Source organism: Symphalangus syndactylus, chromosome 9, assembly GCF_028878055.3.
Source record: "Symphalangus syndactylus isolate Jambi chromosome 9, NHGRI_mSymSyn1-v2.1_pri, whole genome shotgun sequence".
Lineage (NCBI taxonomy): Eukaryota > Metazoa > Chordata > Mammalia > Primates > Hylobatidae > Symphalangus > Symphalangus syndactylus.
In genome coordinates, this window is record NC_072431.2 from 139,324,802 (window position 1) to 139,344,569 (window position 19,768).

At 41.7% G+C, this 19,768-nt stretch overlaps 1 protein-coding gene across 11 annotated transcripts in view; it reads right to left on the minus strand.

Annotated features, from left to right (window-relative positions):
- KANK1 (KN motif and ankyrin repeat domains 1) overlaps positions 1 to 19,768 on the minus strand; it is a 246,152-nt gene that overhangs the window by 200,502 nt on the left and 25,882 nt on the right. Inside the window, exons 4-5 of one of the 11 annotated variants that reach the window (XM_063609917.1) lie at positions 10,828 to 10,929; positions 9,859 to 9,936 (exon numbers count right to left, since the gene is read on the minus strand). The exons of 8 other annotated variants lie outside the window; for them this stretch is intronic. The gene's annotated coding sequence lies outside the window, so the exon portion shown is untranslated. Of the gene's footprint in view, positions 1 to 3,512; positions 3,582 to 9,858; positions 9,937 to 10,827; positions 10,930 to 19,768 lie in introns of those variants that run through there. 2 more of the 11 variants (XM_063609915.1, XM_055294361.2) reach the window with 2 other exon arrangements.

The window sequence follows — 19,768 nt, forward strand, 5'->3', positions numbered from 1 at the left end:
GATAACATGAAATGGTTAGGAAGAAAAGACTCCTGGGCCTTATGCTCATAATTAACCTTGTAACTCCCACACCGCCAAATATCTACAGTGAAGAGCTTGTGTATCTTCTTAGGAGGCTGGCCACTACCTTGCACGTGAGAGAATTTAATCCAACAAAGTAGAACAAATCACTTTCTGACAATGGTGTAATGTTTTTGTTTTATTAGAGACAGGGTCTCCCTCTGTTGCTGAGGCTGGAGTGCAGTGGTGCGTTAACTCATTGCAGCCTCAAAGTCCTGACCTCAACCAATCCTCCCACCTCAAGCAATCCTCCCACCTCAGCTTCCCAAATTGCTGGGATTATAAGTGTTAGCGACGCCACCTGGCCCTGAGAGTGGTGTTTTGATATTAGATACCTTATCTGTTCTTGCTGCTTAGCCCAAAGAAATATACTGTTCAAGATCTGCAATCAGGCTTCATGTACAGATGTGGGAAGAAAGGAGTGGCTAGGCACCGTATTATTAAATAATAAGAGGGTTTTTTTGGTAATAAACACCCTATAACAGCTTTCATAAAGCCCAGTTAAGATTGGAGCTTTAGAATTACCAATATCCAAAACAATACTTAAAATTACAATATCCCTAAGGGGAGGGGAGGCGGTTGGGGTGGGGGAACCTACCACACAGACTGTCTGCTTATTTATCCCACCTGCAATGTGATTGCTTGCAAACAGGTAACTCATGATTCTGAATAATTACCCTGCATCCAACCCAGTGGTGTTGCGACTGCTGACATTCCACACGAGAATGCAAGTCCTTGCTTTGAAAGGTGTCAGTTCTGTGGAAAGGACCAAAACCCACCTCAGTGTCCCCAGTGTTAATTGTCCTTTGTATACTTCCCTAGGGAACTTTTTGACCACTGCCCCCTCAACCCAGGACTTTGTGTGTGCCATCCCCCAACCTCCATTAAGGTTCATTTTACCCTCTGGAAGCTAGAAGGAGATGAAAGCAGTCCCAGGAAGAACCAGGCTTATTTCCTCCACACAGACAATCACCGCCACCTGCGTGAGGATTTACGCACCAAACCCCCCTCCCCCACCCCGCTTCCTAGTTCCTATGTCATGGAGTCACAGCCACTCATACTCCAGAGAACGAGGAGGAGAAAGAACAAAGGGGCCAGGTGGTTCGGGCTGAGGGAGGAAAAGGTGGCTTCTCTTTCACACTCCCACAATACAGCTATTGCCAGTGGAAGCCAGGCTGCTCCCCATCTCGGGCTGTGTTGAGACAGCTGTTGGAGCCAGAATAGGAAAAGGAAGGAAAAAACTGTCCTCCCTAAGGACTGCTAGTTTTTTATTTTGAAGGGAGGAAAACTGCTAAACATGAACGGGAGCCTGCCTCGAAGCACTGTGGGTGGAGCTTTCATCTATCAGTTTAGTTCTATCCTGCCATGAACCACTCCTTGGCAATTCTCACCAGCAAGCTGGAGAGCCTGAACATGAGCAAAGTCAGCCATAGGGGAAGGCCATCGTTGACTCTTTCCCAAAGGGCACAGTCGGTGACAGAGGTCTTCAGCAGGCACCTGGCACACAGTCACATCCACTACAACAAGTCAGCGGGAAGGCCTTACAGGAAGGTTCTGGGAGGGGGTCTTCTCTATTCTCTCAGGAGGCCTGGGAGGACTGTCAAAGTAAGAGAGAGGAAGAAATAAAATCAGAGAAGAAAAGGTGAAAAGCTGAAAATTCACACAGGTTTCCTTGTCCTGTTTTTCTGTGGAAGAAGTAGGAAAAAAAAAGAAAACTTTAGAATTATTGGTGGAATTATAATGAAAAAAGGTAACTTTACATGACCATATCTATAATTTCATGCAATGATAGTTCTTTGACCAGACCACAAAATTTCTGTCATTTATATATTTGCATTTACTGTCCCCCTCTCTTATTCTATTTTTTAAAAATAAAGATAGGATTTTACTATGTTGCCCAGGCTGGTCTCGAACTCCTGGGCTCAAGCAATCCTCCCATCTCAGCCTCCCAAAATGCTGGGATTACAGGTGTGAGCCACTGTGCCTAGCCTCTATTTTATTTTTATTACATAAACATAATGTGGTCATTATAAAACTTTAAAAATCTTGATAAAAATTTTTAACTAAATTCTCTCAATTCCCAGAGAAACTTTGCCATTAACATTTTAGTATATCGTTTCATTTTTTTCTACACACACATAAAAATACACAATGGGTTAGTTGGTAGGGGTGTTTGTTTATAAAAATTTCCTACATTACAACTATTGGAATTTTTTCACAGAAGTCACAAATATCTGTTTGTGCAAACAAATGTTTGCATTCTTTCCTTACACATTCTTGAGAAACACCCCTGCTATTTAGTGTTAAAGTCATCCCAGAAAGCATGTGAGGGCATCTGTACATGCTGCTCAGGGTTTAAAAGCCAAAGAAGTAGTACCAAGTTCACCTACGGCAATAAAAAGCTCAGGAACCCCCCAACTATCTCACTGACAAACCTGCAGAAAGCCCTCCTGAATTGATACCTAAAATAACACCAAGAAAAAGCTAGGACTCCTCCCTGGAGGATCTTTTGAAGTGAGAAAAATCTTTTGTAACCACTTTTACTAAAGATGTGTAATGTGGTTTAGAATGACTGCTGATACTAAGGTTTAAGAATTATCTTACTTTCCCTTATTTATCCATAATAAATATTCTTTTCTCAAGAAATCATAAGGAATTTTTTAGTACTAATGTAATAAAAGGATTTGGCCAAACCATGAAATACATGAGAAATAGTTTTCTTAACTATAGAAAACCATATGCTATCATAGTTATGAAGGAAGATTATGGATTTCATGGTATAGACAACTTAAACAGATGTTTATCAACACTTCCTGCAGTCCTAAGAAAAAAAAAACAACAAAAAAGATGATCTCAGGCTTTTTAAATTACATGATGAAAGACTGCCATAATCAGAAATAAAGTTTCACATCAATATCCTTCGGCCTAAAACCTACCACTTTTTGTCCACCACCACCTTCCTCTTTCACAGCATGGGCTAGTCCACTACAGAAATGTAAAAGCTACAATGTGTTTTACTATTTTGTGGAGTGGCAGACCAAGCAGTTATACAGACACACAACAAAAGCTTGCTTATACCATTTATATAATGGTACCCACCATGCAGGAAGAGAATTCTTATTACTAGCCCTATCTTTGAAACCATGTGAAAGACAATTTAACAGAAAGAGGCCTAAAATATATCTGCATAAAGAGTAATTCAGAAGGGAATGCGCCCACAACCAAGGCTTGCCTATCTCAGATTAAACATGGCCAGCAGTTTATTTTAATCTGTCTCCCCATCACCATCTTTAAATTAAGGCACTTCCTGTTTTTAACCCCGTCTCATTGCTTGCACACACTGTGCCAAATCTTAATACTCAAGCTTGTTTTCATTCTTGCACAGGCTTTACATGGTTTCGGGGTAAAATATTTCTGACAACAGAAAAGGCAGCTTTGCTCTTCAAACTTACCCAGGGCTTTCCAAGACAGTTCTGTGAATTCAAGTCCTTCCCCATTGACAAAATGTTACTGTAGACTTTGTTAATTGAACCCAAGACACTGTCAGCCTGACGTTAGAGGAGCTCACAAAACTTAGCCAGCAACCTTTTGTACTGAGCAAAACACAGATTATCAAATGAGCAGCCAGCATGTCTAAGGGACTCTCGTGCTGCAATTTGAGAAGGCTGAAAAAGAACACCAAGAGAGGGAGCTGCTAATTAATTCTTCTCCTCCGCATCAGCCCCAAATGTTTCAAACAACAACTGATCTGGGAACACAGTTTTGACATTGTTGAGATAATGACCTGATTTGTTCCCAAAAAGCTGGGAGAGCTGCTGCAACCCTATCTGGTGAGAACCATTTGTGCTCTTTTCTTCCCAAAGCCAGAGTAGGCTCGTTTCCAAAGACAAGGAATACTTCCTGTCTTTTTTCCAAGCCTGACAGTCAAGGGGCTAACTATGCATTAGAGCCTTATCAACAGAGCACTGAAGTATGGGCTACTTTAGATTAGCCCGTACTTGGTTGCCAAAATAGAATTTCCTGACAGATACTATTAAAATACAGATGTTTTACAGTGTGCCCAGAAACACAAATAAGGACACAAGATTGCCTTGCATTACAGAATACACTGCTCAGGGGGAGTGGGGGTGCGAGAGGGAATAGTGAAAATGGCCACATAAGAATAAACAGATGAAAACCTACAACGTGATGAATAACATTTCCATGGTAGCGAGGTGGGAGAGGCAACGTGAAAACTGCCACAAGCAAATGAGACTGCAGCAAAGTAGTAAGGAGACTGTTCTCAGGTCCACCCACCTCCAGCTATCACCCTCTCTCACTGCCTTTTCCCATGAGCCTGAAAGGTTCACAGACACCAAGGTTTCTCAGCACAATTGGTATTTGGGGCTGGCTAATTCTTTGTTGTCAGGGGTCGTCCTGGACACCGCAGAGTGTGTAGCAGCATCTCTGGCCGTTACACACTAGATGACAGTAGCACCTACCCTTTCTGGTTCAGCTGTAACAATTATAAATCTCTTCAGATATTGCCAAATATTCCCTGGGAGGCAACAGTGCCCTAGATTGAGAAGTGCAGATATATCCTAGGCCACCACGCATGGAAGGTGTATTCTGCACACTAAACAAGTGCACCCAGCTAAGGTGGTAAGAGCTGAAGTCCCATGCACCGTCCACTCACCAAGCCAGGGACTGCGTCCATCCAGAAAGGCACACATTTTCTAACGTCCTCAAAGGCTCTGTACTGGCAGGGTGCGGTGGCTCATACCTGTAATCCCAGCACTTTGGAGGCCGAGGCGGGCGGATCACTTGAGGTCAGGAGTTCGAGACCAGCCTGGCCAACACAGCAAAACCCTGTCTCTACTAAAAATACAAAAAAATTAGCCGGGCATGGTGGTGCACGCCTGTAATCCCAGCTACTTGGGAGGTTGAGGCAGGAGAATCCCCTGAACCCGTGAGGCAGAGGCTGCAGTGAGCCGAGATCACGTTACTGCACTCCAGCCTAGGCGACAGAGCAGCGAGACTCCATCTCCGGGAATAAAAAAAAAAAAAAAAAAAGGCTCTGTACAGGCCAACAGTACTGCATCTCCATATGCTGTCACTCTGCCATGAAGTCCCTGAAAGTTCTTGTTGCTAAGCCCAGCAAAAATGACTCAATTCTCTTGGCTCTGCAGGAGCTAATGCTGGTAACCACTGCCTCCTTGAAATGCACCCTTGAAGATTTCCTCCACCCTTTCCGTCCATTCCTCCTCAGTCTCCTTTGCAGGGTGCTCTTCAGAGTTCTGCCCTAAGCCCTCTTGTGCTCCCCCATCTCTAACTAGGTGATCTTATTACCTCATCCGCTGCAGTTACCATCCACATGGAAAGACTCCCAGAACTCAATTCACTGTGTTCTCTTTTCTGAACTTCAAATGCAGGGTTCAAGCTCACATTTTCCCTTCAATGATCTGTGGATCCTTGAACTCAATCTGTCTATAAATGAGCTCAGCATCTGCCCTCACAAACCTCCCAGGCTTCCTTTCACTGAGTCCCAGAAGTCTGGGCACTGCGCTTGATGTTTCCCTCTCCCCCATTCAATCAATTCACAGAGATTCTCCTCCTAAACCGCCATTTGTCCACTTTTTCTAGCCCCAAGGCCAGCTCAGGCTACAATGTCTCCCTCTGGGGGATTACTACAGGTGCCTCCATTCTCAGGCCATCCTCATATACCCAAGCTGGAGGGATTCCTCCAGCCAGCACTTCACCTACCAACTTAAAACTTGTCAGTGATTTCCCACAACTCTTGAGATAAAGTTTAAAATTTCTTAACAGTCTACCAGGCCCTTTATGACCTACCCTCCCACCCCCACCCAATAATCACACAGTAAACTCTCTTTGGTTCTAAACACAGGATGCTCCCCACTCCTCTCCTCTTCCCCAAGTCTACCACTTCACCTGGCTAACTCCACCTCACCCAACAGGTTTCAGCTTCAACTGTGACCTCCACCTCCCACTGATGTTCCCAGTATTACATGCCCATAACAGCCCGTACTTCCCCTATCAGAGCGCTTACTCTGCATATCTGTCTGGTTCCCCAGCGAAATATGTTATGTCCCCACTTTGCATCATCCATCAGCTTCAGCCTCACTTACTCGTTCACATAGTGTTAGTTGGCCGGTGCATCTATTAATTGGTCATCTCAAATTTGTATGGCTCATCAGCAATCGTGAAGATAAGAAGTACCAAGACTATAGAATGCCCCTCTCTGCACCAGATGCTGTAGTGATGTTAAAATACAAACATGACACAGAACTAGCCCTCAAATATATTAAAGTGGGGAAATGACATAAGAAGTTAACAAGGCCAGGTGCAGTGGCTCATGCCTGTACTTCTAGCAATTTGGGAGGCCAAGCGGGGTGGCTTGTTTGATTCCAGGAGTTCGAGACCAGTCTGGGCAACATGGCAAAACCCTGTCTCTACAAAAAATAAAAAAAAATAGCCAGGTGTGGTGGTGCACACCTGTGGTCCAGGCGACTCAGGAGGATGAGGTGGGAAGATCACCTGAGCCTAGGAAATGGAGGTTGCAGTGAGCCATAATCATGCCACTGCACACCTGCCTGGGCAACAGAACCTTGTCTCAAAAATAAAATAAAATAAAAGTAATAGAACATGAAATGTTATATTTACTAAGCAAATAAAGGTAGCCTAAGAAAATAGGTAGGTAGGTAGGAAACCAAAAATTGAGAAATTATCAGGATTAAAGAGATATGCTATGGAGCCTCCTAACAGAGAAGCCCTGGATTTGGATTCAGATTTTGAAGATGGTAAGGGGCAAAACAACAGGTGTAGAAATTAACTAGAGAAATGTCAAGTCTTGCAACAATCAACTACTTTTTAAAATCAATTAGAGTTATGTTTTTTCAAGTGGAAACTTTGTAAATTGCTGCTAGTTTTCCATCTGCACTGACAGCATAATGCAGAATGATCATTTTCTGGTGAAATGAGAACAAGTCATTGAGATCTGTACTGAATTCCACTGAAGGACAAACACGCAGCAGAGTGTCTTCTGACGCTTGGGGATTTTCAAACATCAATTTTTTGGATGGAGTTTCACTCTTGTTGCCCAGGCTGGATTGCAATGGTGTGATCTTGACTCACTGCAACCTCCACCTCCTGGGTTCGAGTGATTCTCCTGCCTTGGCCTCCCGAGTAGCTGAGATTACAGGTGCCCACTACCATGCCCGGCTAATTTTTTTTTGTAGTTTTAGTAGAGACGGGGTTTCACCATGTTGGCAAGGCTGGTCTTGAATTCCTGTCCTCAAGTGATCCACCCACCTCGGCCTCCCATAGTGCTGAGATTACAAGCGTGAGCCACTGTGCCCGGCCTCAATGTTCTCCGAATACATTACATTGTATAGAAAAATTAATAAATAGGTTGGGTGACAAGTTAACTTATTACCTTTAAAGGCTTATTACCTTTTATCACTTTTCCTCCCACTTTTATTAAGGTTATAATTTAAAAATAAAAATTGTATATATTTACAATATACATGGTTTGATGTACATAGACTTTGTGAAATTAAATCTAGTTAATTAACATATCCACCTCACACTTATTTGTGGTGAGAACATTTGAGAGCTAATCTCTTAGTAATTTCCAAGTATACATTAACTATAGTCACCACACTGTACAATAGATCTCCAGAACATATTTATCCTAACTGAAACTTTTTACCTTTAACCAAGGTCTTCCCAAGTACCCCTAATCTCCCAGCCCCTGAAAACCACCATTCCACTCTCTGCTTCTGTGAGAGAGTTTGACTTTCTTGGATACCACATATAAGTGAGAAAATGCAGTATTTGTCTTTCTGTGCCTGGCTATTTCATTTATGAACAGGTTCATCTATATTGTCGCAAATGACAGGATTTCTTCTTTTTTAAGGCTGAAGAGTATTCCAGTGTACACATATACCACATTTCCTTTACCCATTCAACTACTGATGAACACTTCCACTGTCGCCATATCTTGACTATTGTGAATCATGCTGCGAGGGACACAGGAGTACAGGTATCTCTTTGATTTCAATTCCTTTGGATATATACCCAGAAGTAGGATTGGTGGATCATATGGAAGTTCAGTTTTTATTTTCTGTGGAACTTCCATACTCATACTATTTTCCATATTGGTTGTACTAACATTCTCATCAACAGTCTAAGAGGGTCCCTTTATCTCACATTTTCCCAACACACTTGTTACCTTTTGCCTTTGATAATACCCATTCTCATAGATGTGAGGTGATGTATCACTATGGTTTTGTATTTTTTAGTAGAGAAGAGGTTTTGCCATGTGGCTAGGCCAGTCTCGAACTCCTGACCTCAAGTGATCTGCCTGCCTTGGCCTCCCAAAGTGCTGGGATTACAGGCATGAGCCACTGCATCTGACTACTCACTGTAGTTTTAATTTCCATTTCCCTGATTAGTGATATTGAGCACCTTTTCATGTGTCTGTTGGTCATTTGTATGTCTTCTATTGAGAAATGTCTATTAAGGTCCTTTGTTCATTTTTTAATCAGGTTATTTGTTTTCTTGCTATTGAATTGTATGAGTTCCTTGTATATTTTATATATTAACCCCTTATCAGATGTATGGTCTGCAACCATTTTATCCCATTCTATAGGCCGTCTCTTCATTCTATTGTTTGTTTCCTTTTCTATGCAGAATTTTTTTTAGTTTAACATAATCCCATCTGTCTATGTTTGCTTCTGTGGTACTTTTGAGGTCATATCCAAAACATCATTGCCCAGGCTAATGTCAAGAAGCTTTTTCTCTGCGTGTTCTTCAAGTAGTTTTATACTTTTGTATCTCACTAAGTCTTTAGTCCATTTTGCAGTCAAATCCTCTACCCCTGAGCCATGCCCCCAATCTTTAGTCCATTTTGAGTTGATTTTTGTATATGGAGAAAGGGATTTAATTTTTCTGTATATGGATGTCCAGTTTTTCCAACACCATTTATTGAAAAGACTCTCTTTTCCTCATTGTGTGTTCCTGGCAACTTGTCAAAGAGCCAACTGACGGTAAATATGAATTATTTCTGGGGCCTCTATTCTGTTCCATTGGTCTATATGTTGGTCTATATGTCTGTTTTTAAGCCATTACTATTCTGTTTTGATGACAGCTTTTTAGTATATTTTGAAGTCAAGTAGTATGATGCCTCCAGTTTTGTTTTTTTTTTTTTTTTTTTTGGTTTTCAACAAACCAAAACTTAAGAGATGCAGCAAAAGCAGTACTACAAGGAAGTGTACAGCAATAAACTCCTATATTAAGGAAAAAAGATCTCAAATAAACTTAACTTTACACCTCAAGGAATTAGAAAAGGAACAGCCCAAAGTCAGCAGAAGGAAAAAAGTGAACATCACAGCAAAAATAAATGGAGACTAGAAAAACAATACAAAAGATTAATAAAACCAAGAGTTTTTTGAAAAGATAAAATTGACAAACCTTTAGCTGAACTAAAAAAAAGACAAAATTATAAATGAAAGATGAAACATTACAATTGATACCACACAAATACAAAGGATTAAAAGATACTACTATAGACAAATACATGCCAACAAATTAGATAACCTAGAACAAATGGATAAATTCCTAGAAACATACAACTTACACCAAGGCTGAACAATACAGAAATTGAAAATCTGAAGAGACCAATAGTAAGTAAGGACATTGAATCAGAAATCAAAAACCTCTCAACAAAGAATATCCCAGGATGTCACGGCTTCACTGGTGAATTTTACCAAATATTTAAAGAGAAGAATTAACACCAACCCTTCTCAAACTCTTTCCAACAACTGAAGAGGATGGAATCAACCCCTCCAAACTCATTTTTCAAGGCCAGCAAGGACACTACAAGAAAATAAAATTATGGGTCAATATCCTGGATGACTAGAGAAGCAAAAATCCTCATTATAATACTAGCAAACCAAATTCAAAAGCACATTAGAAGGATCACACACCATGAACAAATAGGATTTATCCCTGGGATGCAAAGATGGTTCAAAATATGCAAATTAATTAAAATTAACTAATACCACATTAACAAAATCAAGGATAAAAATCATGTGATCATCTCAATAGCTGTATAAAAATCATTTGAAAGAATTCAACATCCTTTCATGATAAAACCGCTCAACAGATTAGGTATAAAGAATGGACCTCGACATAATAAAGGCCACATATGGCATGCCTGTAGCTAATATCATACTCAGTGGTAAAAAGCTGAAAGCCTTTCCTCTAATATCAGGAGCAAAAAAGGATGCCCACTCTTAACCACTTCTATTCAACATAGTACTAGAAGTTTTAGCCAGAGCTATCAGGCAAGAAAAATAAAATGCATCAAAAATGGAAAGCAAGAAGTTAATCTGTCTCTGTTTGCAGATGATATAATCTTATACATAGAAAACCTTCAGAACTTCACCAAAAGATTGTTAGAATAAACGCAGTCAAGTTGTAGGATACTAAAATCAACATAAAAATCAGTAGCATTTCTACTATATATACTAATAATGAACTCTCTAAAAAATAAAGAAAATTATTTCATTTACAATAGCATCAAGAAAGAATAAGGCCGGGTGCAACGGCTCACACCTGTAATCCTAGCACTTTGGGAAGCCAAGGCAGAAGGACTGCTTGAGTCCAGGAGTTCAAAGACCAGCCTGGGTAACAAAGAGAGATGTCTCCACAAAAAAATTTAAAAATGAGCCAGGCATGGTGGTGCACACCTGTAGTCACAGTTACCTGGGAGGCTGAGGCAAAAGGATCACTTGAGTCCAGGGGTTCAATGCTGCAGTGAGCTGTGATCGCACCACTGCACTCTAGCCCAGGCGACAGAACAAGACCCTGTCTCAAAAGAAAGAAAGAAAGAAAGAATGAAATACTTAGTAATAAATTTAAACAAGGAGGTGAAAGATCTATATGCTGAAAACTATAAAACATTGCTAAAAGAAATTGAAGACATAAATAAATGGAAAGATATCCTGTATTCACGGATTGGAAGAATTAACAGTGTTAAAAACGTTCATACTCCCCGAAGTGACCTACAGATTTAATACTATTCCTATCAAAATTCCAATGCAATTTTTTACAGTGGAAAAAAATATTGTATGGAACTATAAAACGCCCCGAATAGCCAAAGCAATCTGGAGCAAAAATGTACACAACATTTAAAAACTGGAAAGTTTTCAGCCAGGCATGATGGCTCATGCCTATAATCCCAGCACTTAGGGAGGCCGAGGCAGGTGGATCACTTGAGGCCAGGAGTTCAAGACCAGTTGGGCCAACATGGTGAAATCACATCGCTACCAAAAATATAAATATTAGCCAGGCGTGGTCGCTCATGCCTGTAATCCCAGCTACTCAGGAGGCTGAGGCAGGAGAATTGCTTGAACCCAGGAGGTGGAGGTTGCAGTGAGCTGAGATTGTGTCACTGTACTCCAGCCTGGGCAACACAGTGAGACTGTCTCAAAAAATAAATAAACAAAAGCTGGAAAATTTTTAAACAAAAACTTTTACAGGTGTCATTTATGAAGTACTTACTATGCCAAATTTCTAACAAATGTTGTCAATTGACCCTTATAACCATCCTCTGAGGGAGGATCATTATTTCTGTATTATGAATAGGAAAATGGAGGCTCTGATCCAATCAGAGACAGAATTCAACCCCAAATCTGACTCCTTCCTTATGTTCTAAGCTGACTCTCAAACAAATAACTAAGCAAACAATAGCTTTTGCTAGATCGCACCATGCTGTTGAAACCCACCTGTTTGAAGGAACCTCTGCAGGTATCCATAATTAAGTTAGGACTGTTCCAACTTGAACTAGTTGCTGTCAATTTAGTTTTAAAAATTGCTCCAGCCTGAGGCAGAACGTGCCTCTTAGGAACCGCAAAATTGTTTTGTCAATCATGGAGCAACCTTTACTGAAATGCTATAAATGCTTCTTTTCCTCTTCTTCCTGGAGAACTGAGAACAATTCTGAAACGTGTAAGATGTCTGCCCCTGATTTACGCAACTTTTTACAAAAAATAGGGTCCTAAGATAGAGGACCTTGCACACAGTCTCCTGTTCAGCTGCCTGAGAAGGCATTACTGGGCACTTACTACATCCCCAATTTTTTGCAACACAATCTTTCTCAAATACAACCATCCTAAGCTGGGCATTATTATTAACTCTTTTTTTACAGACGAGAAAGCAGGGGCTGAGACAAGTCCAGAGCTGTGTTCTTTCCGCTCTCCCAACCATGCTGATTCTGTCATAGCTCTACCATCTGCTTATCAGTGCTGCCCTCAATAGCTCTACTCCAAGACAAAAAAAAAAAAAAAAAAAAAAAGGATGAACAGCTTAACAAGAGAGAGGGGAATCAACAGTAAATAGATGTTTGAGCCTACTCAGGGCAACTTGTTGTGTTGAGTAGGAAAATAAAAGGATGGACCCTATCCTCAAAGAAATTAAATCCAGGAATAGTGTTAAGACACACGAAAATAAGTAAAATAGAAAACACTCCTTTCTCAATCAAGAGTTCTCCACCTCAGCACTACTGACATTCTATAACTCTTTGTTGTGGGCTATTCTGGGCATCTCTGGCCTCTACTCCCTAGATGCCAGTAGCATCCCTCCCGAAAATCATGGCAATCAAAAATGTCTCCAAACACTGCCAAATGCCCCTGTGGGGCAAAAATCAATCTCCCACCCCCACCTGTTGAGAATCACTGCTCTGAATGACACAGGTGTTGAAATATACCTATTATGATTATTTCAGGTTATTCCTGGGCTTCATCTTAGGTGCAAGCTTTCAGAGTTCTTTTTCAACATACAAATCAATCAAGATTTATAATCTCAAGGAAAAAAGCCCCCCCAAATTACTTATCAAAGACATTAGCAACACTTGAGAGACAATTATCCCAAACCTGTGGCTTGTTGAAAAGTTAATTTACCCCATCCATACTTTGATCTTCTAGCAAATTATTTTCCGAGACAAGATTTAACTTGTGAGGGCCTGACAGGCTAACCAGCTGTCAGACAGCAACTGGCATCAAATTCCAAGTGTCGAGCGGAGAGGGGGCTTCTCGTCCTCCCCAACGGAACCCTGCTCAGTAACATACCAAATGTCACAGAGGGGTCCAATTTTCCCACGAAAGAGCAGAGGTGCAAGCATCAACGCAGCTCAGCTTTGTTTTCAAAGGAAAAAGAGTCCTTTAGGAGGTGGTTTAATTTTATATTTCAGTATTTCCGTTATGAAAGGGTTCTTGCTGTTTTAGTTTTAGTTCTTAATTTCACCATAAGCAAGAGAGTCACAACTCAAGTGGTCTCCTTGCTTCTCTCTCGCTTCCTTTCCCTAAAGGAGAGAGAGGTAGCTTCCAGTCTTCCAACAGCTGTTGCTTATCTCACACCTGACCTGCAAGGTGCATGCTGCCAGCCAGGTGCAACAGATGCACCCTGAATAAATGCTTGATTAGAAACCACACACTTTAAAGGGGTGCTGACTGCGAACTAAGAGAGTTAACTGTATTGTGTTTATAACTTATCATGTGTGGCAGGCAGAAAAATGCGCCCCCCAAAGGTGTCCAGCTTCTAACTCCCAAACCTGTGAACATGTTACATTCATGGCAGAAGTCACTGGGCAGACGGCATTAAGATTAAGGACTCTGGGATGGAGAGATTTTCCTGGATTATCTAGATGGACCCAAACTAATGAGTCTTTTTAAAGTCTTTTCTTTCTGTGGTCGGAGACAGAAAGATGGGATCACAGAAGAGGAGCCAGAAGAAACGTCAGCAGTAAAAGCGACTAAACTTGCCAGTGGTGGCTTTGAAGATGAAGAAAGGGGTCACAAGCCAAGGAATCCAGGCGACCTCTAGAAGCTGCGGCAGTAAGGAAATAGATTCTCCCCAAAACCTTCAGAAGGAACTGGTCCTGCTGACTCCTTGATTTTATTCCAGTGAGACCTGTGTCCAACTTCTGATGTACACAACTGTAATATAAAAAATGTGTGCTTTTGTGTATTTTTTTTTTAAGACGGTCTCGCTCTGTTGCCCAAGTTGGAGTGCAGTGGCACAATCTCAGCTCACTGCAAACTCTGCCTCCTGGGTTCAAGTGATTCTCTTGCCTCAGCTTCCGGAGTAGCTGGGATTACAGGTGCCCGCCACCACGTCTGGCTATTTTTTTTGTATTTTTAGTAGAGACAGAGTTTCACCATGTTAGCCAGGATGGTCTTTAACTCCTGACCTCAAGTGATCCACCCACCTCAGCCTCCTGAAGTGCTGGGATTACAGATGTGAGCCACCGCACCCTGCCCGTGTGCTGTTTTAAGCATGAAATTTGTGAGTTTTATTACAGCAGGAGTAGAAAACTAATAGGCTTTAGCACCTGAAAGTGGGGTGCTGTTGTAACAAATACCAAAAAATGTGGAAATGGTTTTGGAATTGGGTAGTGAAGGAGCCTGGAAGAATTTTGAGGAACATGGTGGGAAAGGTTTACGTTGCCTTAAACAGACCTGTCAATAGAAACATAAACAATAAAGACTGCTTGTGAAGAGCGTGGTAGAGAGAACGTAAACAGCCTTAGAGAATACCTCACCTGTCAAGGACACAGGAAATCACAAATACCATGACTCCACAGCCCATTTGCTGCCTACTGTGCACCAAGCAAGTGGAGCCCCAAGGCGGGCAAAGGCCCTAAAACTCAGGGACAACTCTGTCACTCAGCAGGTGTACTGTATTGTCTGTTTCACTTCACGCTGAGAGTAAAGCCATTTTCCTTGCATGTTACTAATTTCCCAGCCCTGTGACCTGGGGCAGACCCCCTCTCTGAACATCACTCAGGGATGATCATAGTACCTGTGAGGTGACACATGAGAACTCACAGTACAGTGCCCAGTACACAGTAGGCAACAAAAACGTGAGCTATTTCTCTATCTGGAGAGAAAGAAGTGTGGGCAGGAATAGATCCTTCCTTTCTCCCACAGGAAAGCCCCAGAGGACTCTTCCCCCAGGGAAGACTTAGGGCCTTTGCATAAGGGAAGGAAACAGAGGCAAATGTAGGGGATCCTCAGGAAGCCACATACATCAAAGGCAAGGTTTGGGGACCTAATGGGGGTATTCGAAAAGCAAGGAACATGGGTAGTGAGGTCTGAGGAAACTGCCCCGGGCAACAGAGAAAGAAAAAAAGGAGGCTGCGTCGTTTCTTCGGGTGACTCTATTGCTGGAAACTTGCCCACTGCAGTCTGAGAACACTGGGCAGAGTTACTGTGCCACTGTCAGTGCCAACTTGGACAGGAAGTGATGTGGCCAATCCCACGGTTTTGAGGCCAGCAGGAGGGGCAAAGGGGGCATCCTCAAAGAAAGACATCATTTTAAATTCTCGGGCCTGGCTTCTTACCTCAGCTTCCCCTCGCCCCAACCTCCACCCATCTCCATCCATGGAATTACAATACACAACTCAAATTAAAAGACTAATTGTTCCCACATGGGCAAAATTTTATACAAACTAATAGAAGTTTCTACTTACGATGAATAAACAGCTGTCTTACTGTAAACATGTTTTAGTGTTGGTGCTTTTATCAAGTTTCTGGGAGAAGCCATCAGAGGAAGAAAAAAGGCACTAGAAACATCTGATCCTTTCTGTCTCTTTACATCTGTACCCTTGACTATAAATCACAGTAATTCATTCCCCAGGATGAACAGTCAAGAGTTAAATGTCAGCCAGTAGGCTGCTGCATAACTAAGAGGGGTGAAAAATCACCCTAGGAGTGATCAAGATAAAACTAAGGGGCAAATAATTAAATAATTCGCTGCTGGTATGTTTCAAAGACATATGTCTGCCAACGTGGTCCACATTTTTTGCTTAAGAGCAGCATTTTCCCTTTTTCTTTCAAGAAAATCTCCTTAGTGCCTGCTGAGAAGATATCACATCTTACATTACTTTCTGTTGATAGTGAAATCCACAGCCTCCCCAGCAATGTGATTAAGGCACACATTTTTGAGACCAAAGCGCATGTACCCAACTGAGCACAATAATGCTTTCAAAAAAAGAACAAGTTTCAAAAGTTCTTCTAACAATTCCATTGTTCAGGATTCACAAGCTGGAAGAACACACATTTCTGCATTTTCTGAATTTCCACAAGTTGGGTCAGTCTAAAGGCTCATTCTTCACACTCCCACAAACTATTTATTACTCTATGCCCTTTCCAAGCAAATCAAGATAGGCAGTTATCAAAGCAGATGCATTATTTGGGTCCACCAGAAAACAGAATTGGTTCTGCCCACCCCTTTCTCCCAATCTGCAAGCCTCTGTTCATCCCTGTGAATAAAAATGCAGAATAACGGAAAGTCTGGGTGACTTACATTATTCTCCTTATCTCAACATAAATGTGAAATCTAGGGGTGTCAGCTAGTCAATCTCCAGGTCCTCCTAAAACATAATGTGCCTGGTGGTTTTGTTTTGCTTTTCACAAACATGGAAAATGGGAGGCACGGCTTAGAGGCAACTACATAATGAACTTAGCTGCTGAAAACAAATTCCAGCCTACTTCCAGAAGATGAAAAAACGCACAATGCACAGAAACTGTTCAAAGCTCCCATGACCTTTGCATCTGTCTCACTCTATCAGGAACTAGAAATGCCACCTCGGTTTTGACAGACTGGGCCTCCAAAAAAAACAGCCTCTCTCATCCTTGGCTTCTCACCCAGCAGCACCACCTTCAAACTAGGACAGCCCAGATACAAGAGTATGATCCAGTAAAAACTATTCAGGATTCAGATAAGTCAAATAAAAATCACGTGGTCTTAAGAGTGTTTTGGAGGAGGGGAAAATCTATAAATAATTTTTCATTTTCTATGCCTGTCCAGGAGCACTAGGTAGTATTTAGACTGTGCCTGCCCCTTTAAATGCATTATGCCTTACCTCATCTGTCCCCCACAAAAAGCCCAGTGATAAATTTTCTCTATGTCCATTCTTCAGATGGAGAAACAGGCTTAGAAAGGTTAAACATGCCTAAAGTCACAAATTGGCAAATCTAAACTCTGCACCCACACTCATGCTCTTAACCTAGGCTTAACATCTATGATATACGGTGATTAGCAACAGATTCTAAAAATAGCTATGACCCCTCCAAATCACCCTTGGGGTTCAATGAATTTTACTGCAAAAACTAATGATTATCTCCTTTTTTCAACAACCTTTGTTCAAAACCTCACACACTGAGCTTTGCCTCTGACTGGCAATAAGTCACAATATCTCCATGGCACTGGCTTCAAAGCAATGCAAATATTCAAAAGTGCTTTCCTCTTCAAAGACATCACTGCAGGACAAATCCAATTCCAAAACTGTTTCGACCAGCAACATGGTGCCAGAGATGCTCCATTATCTTCGGCAAAACAGCCAGCCTCCGAGCACAGCCACCTCCCTGCTCCCTCCTGCAGCTGTGTACACAAGGTTTATTAGACCCCAATGGCCAGCTGTGCTTTCTTGCCAAGAGATAAGAAAAACAAGGTTGAGACCCTACTGCTGGTATGAAAATCTTCAATCCACACTCCAGAAATCTGGAAAGGCACTTCTACATAATAAACTCAAGCAGTTTTATCCACTTCCATGATGTTCCAGAAACAGTGATAAACGCTGTATTTTATTCCCAGGGTAAGGCTCAAGGGGCAAATAAGATGCTCAAGCCAAGTAGCTTGCTGAAGACTTTCGTAAAAGGAATGTTAAGCTTCTGAGTATCAACTATATATCTAAATTTAAAAATAAAACAATTAGAACGTAGAATGGTTGTTACCAGGGGCTGGAGGAAGTGGAGGGAAAAGGGGAGTTAAGGGTTGAATGAGTGCAGAGTTTCTATTTACGAAGATGAAAGAGTTCTGGAGATGGATGGTGATGATGGTTGCACAACAATGTAAACATACTTAACATCACTGAACTATACACTCAAAATGATTGAAATAGTTTAAAAAAAAAAAAAAAAAAGGTGCTTGAGGCAGGAGAATCGCTTGAACCTGTGAGACAGAGATTGCAGTGAGCTGAGATCGCCCCATTGCACTCCAGCCTGGGCAACATGAGTGAAACTCTGTCTCCGAAAAAAAAAAAAAAAAAAAAAGACGAATGCTCTCAAACTCCTTTTAAAACTGTATACACTGTTATGTCTAAGTGGGGCCCAAGTCCCCTTTAGAGTCATCCAAGGAAAGGACTGACCACAGGGGCTCAAAGTGGCCCACAGGTGATTTTCCAGTCTAGTCTATAATGCCTCTGTGTTTGTGCTCATGTCGAGTGAATGTTTTACACTAATTATCTTATAGGAAAAAAACAAGTTGTTGAAATTCCTCACTCACGTGCATGCTGCTTGGAGGCCAGGTGGATGTCTCAGGTGAGCATCTAGACAAAAGTTCTCTCTTGGTATCACAATATAACACAACAATCTAGCCCCCGCCCCCCGCCAACACACACAACACACACACACAGAAGAAGCCACATTTTTTCCGAATATATGGGCCATTTCAGAGTAACACTGAGGAGAGACACCAGAAGGCGTTTTACTCTGCCACAGTTCAGAATAAAATGGTCTCTGGTTCACCACAGTCTCCTTTATTCATCTTAGGCAAATAAAGACTTTTCGCAGAAAGAAAAGCACTGATGCTCCTGTACTCCAGTTAACTACTGATGCTGTATTTTCATCACCTCAGACTGGACCAAGAGTCACATCTCAAATGACACAGAGTCCCCACAATCAAATCTCTCTATCCAACTCTCAAACTGAGTTTTGCTTTGCAATTGTTGACCTATTTAATTGCTTTTTCTCTTCTTCAAGCCTGAATGTTCTGATTTGTAAGCCGATCTTGATCCCAAATTAAGTACTACTTTATTTTTACTTTTTTGAGACAGGGTCTCACTCTGTCACCCAGGATGGAGTGTAGGGGTACAATTACAGTTCACTGCAGCCTCAACCTCCTGGGTTCAAGCAACTCTCGCACCTCAGTCTCCTGAGTAGCTGGGACTACAGGCATGCACCACCACATCTGGCTATTTTTTGTAGAGGGAAGGTTCTTGCTTTGTTGCCCAGGCTGGTCTCAAACTCCTGGCCTCACATGATCCTCCTGCATGGGCTTCCCAAAGTCCTGGGATTATAGGCATGAACCACCACACCCAGCCAATTAAGTACTTCTCACCATTGTTTTAGCATCTGTTTCCCCTTCATTGGAGGGATTTAAAAAAAAAAAGATAAAAGGAAGCAAACCTTGAGTTAGAAAACTCTGACCTTTACCAGCCTAGGTCCCTAAACATTCTTTGAGTTACATAAAATATGATCAGTTTCCTTTAAACTTTGTATAACTCATTTTTAAAAATTATTTTATTTTATTGAGATGTTGTCTCACTCTGTCACCCAGGATGGAGTGCAGGGGCACAATCACGACTCACTGCAGCCTCGGCCTCCTAAGTAGCTGGAACTACAGGCATGCACCACCACGTCCGGCTAATTTTGTATTTTTCATATAGACAGAGTTTCATCATATTGTCCAGGCTGGTCTTGAACTCCTGGACACAAGCACTCCACCTTCCTGGGCCTCCCAAAGTGCTAGGATTACAGGCATGAGCCACCACTCTCAGCCATGTAATTAATTTTTAAATGCCACTACAAAACTGACAGTTAACATCAACAGTAAAATATTTAATACAAGCCCAATCCTCCCTAAT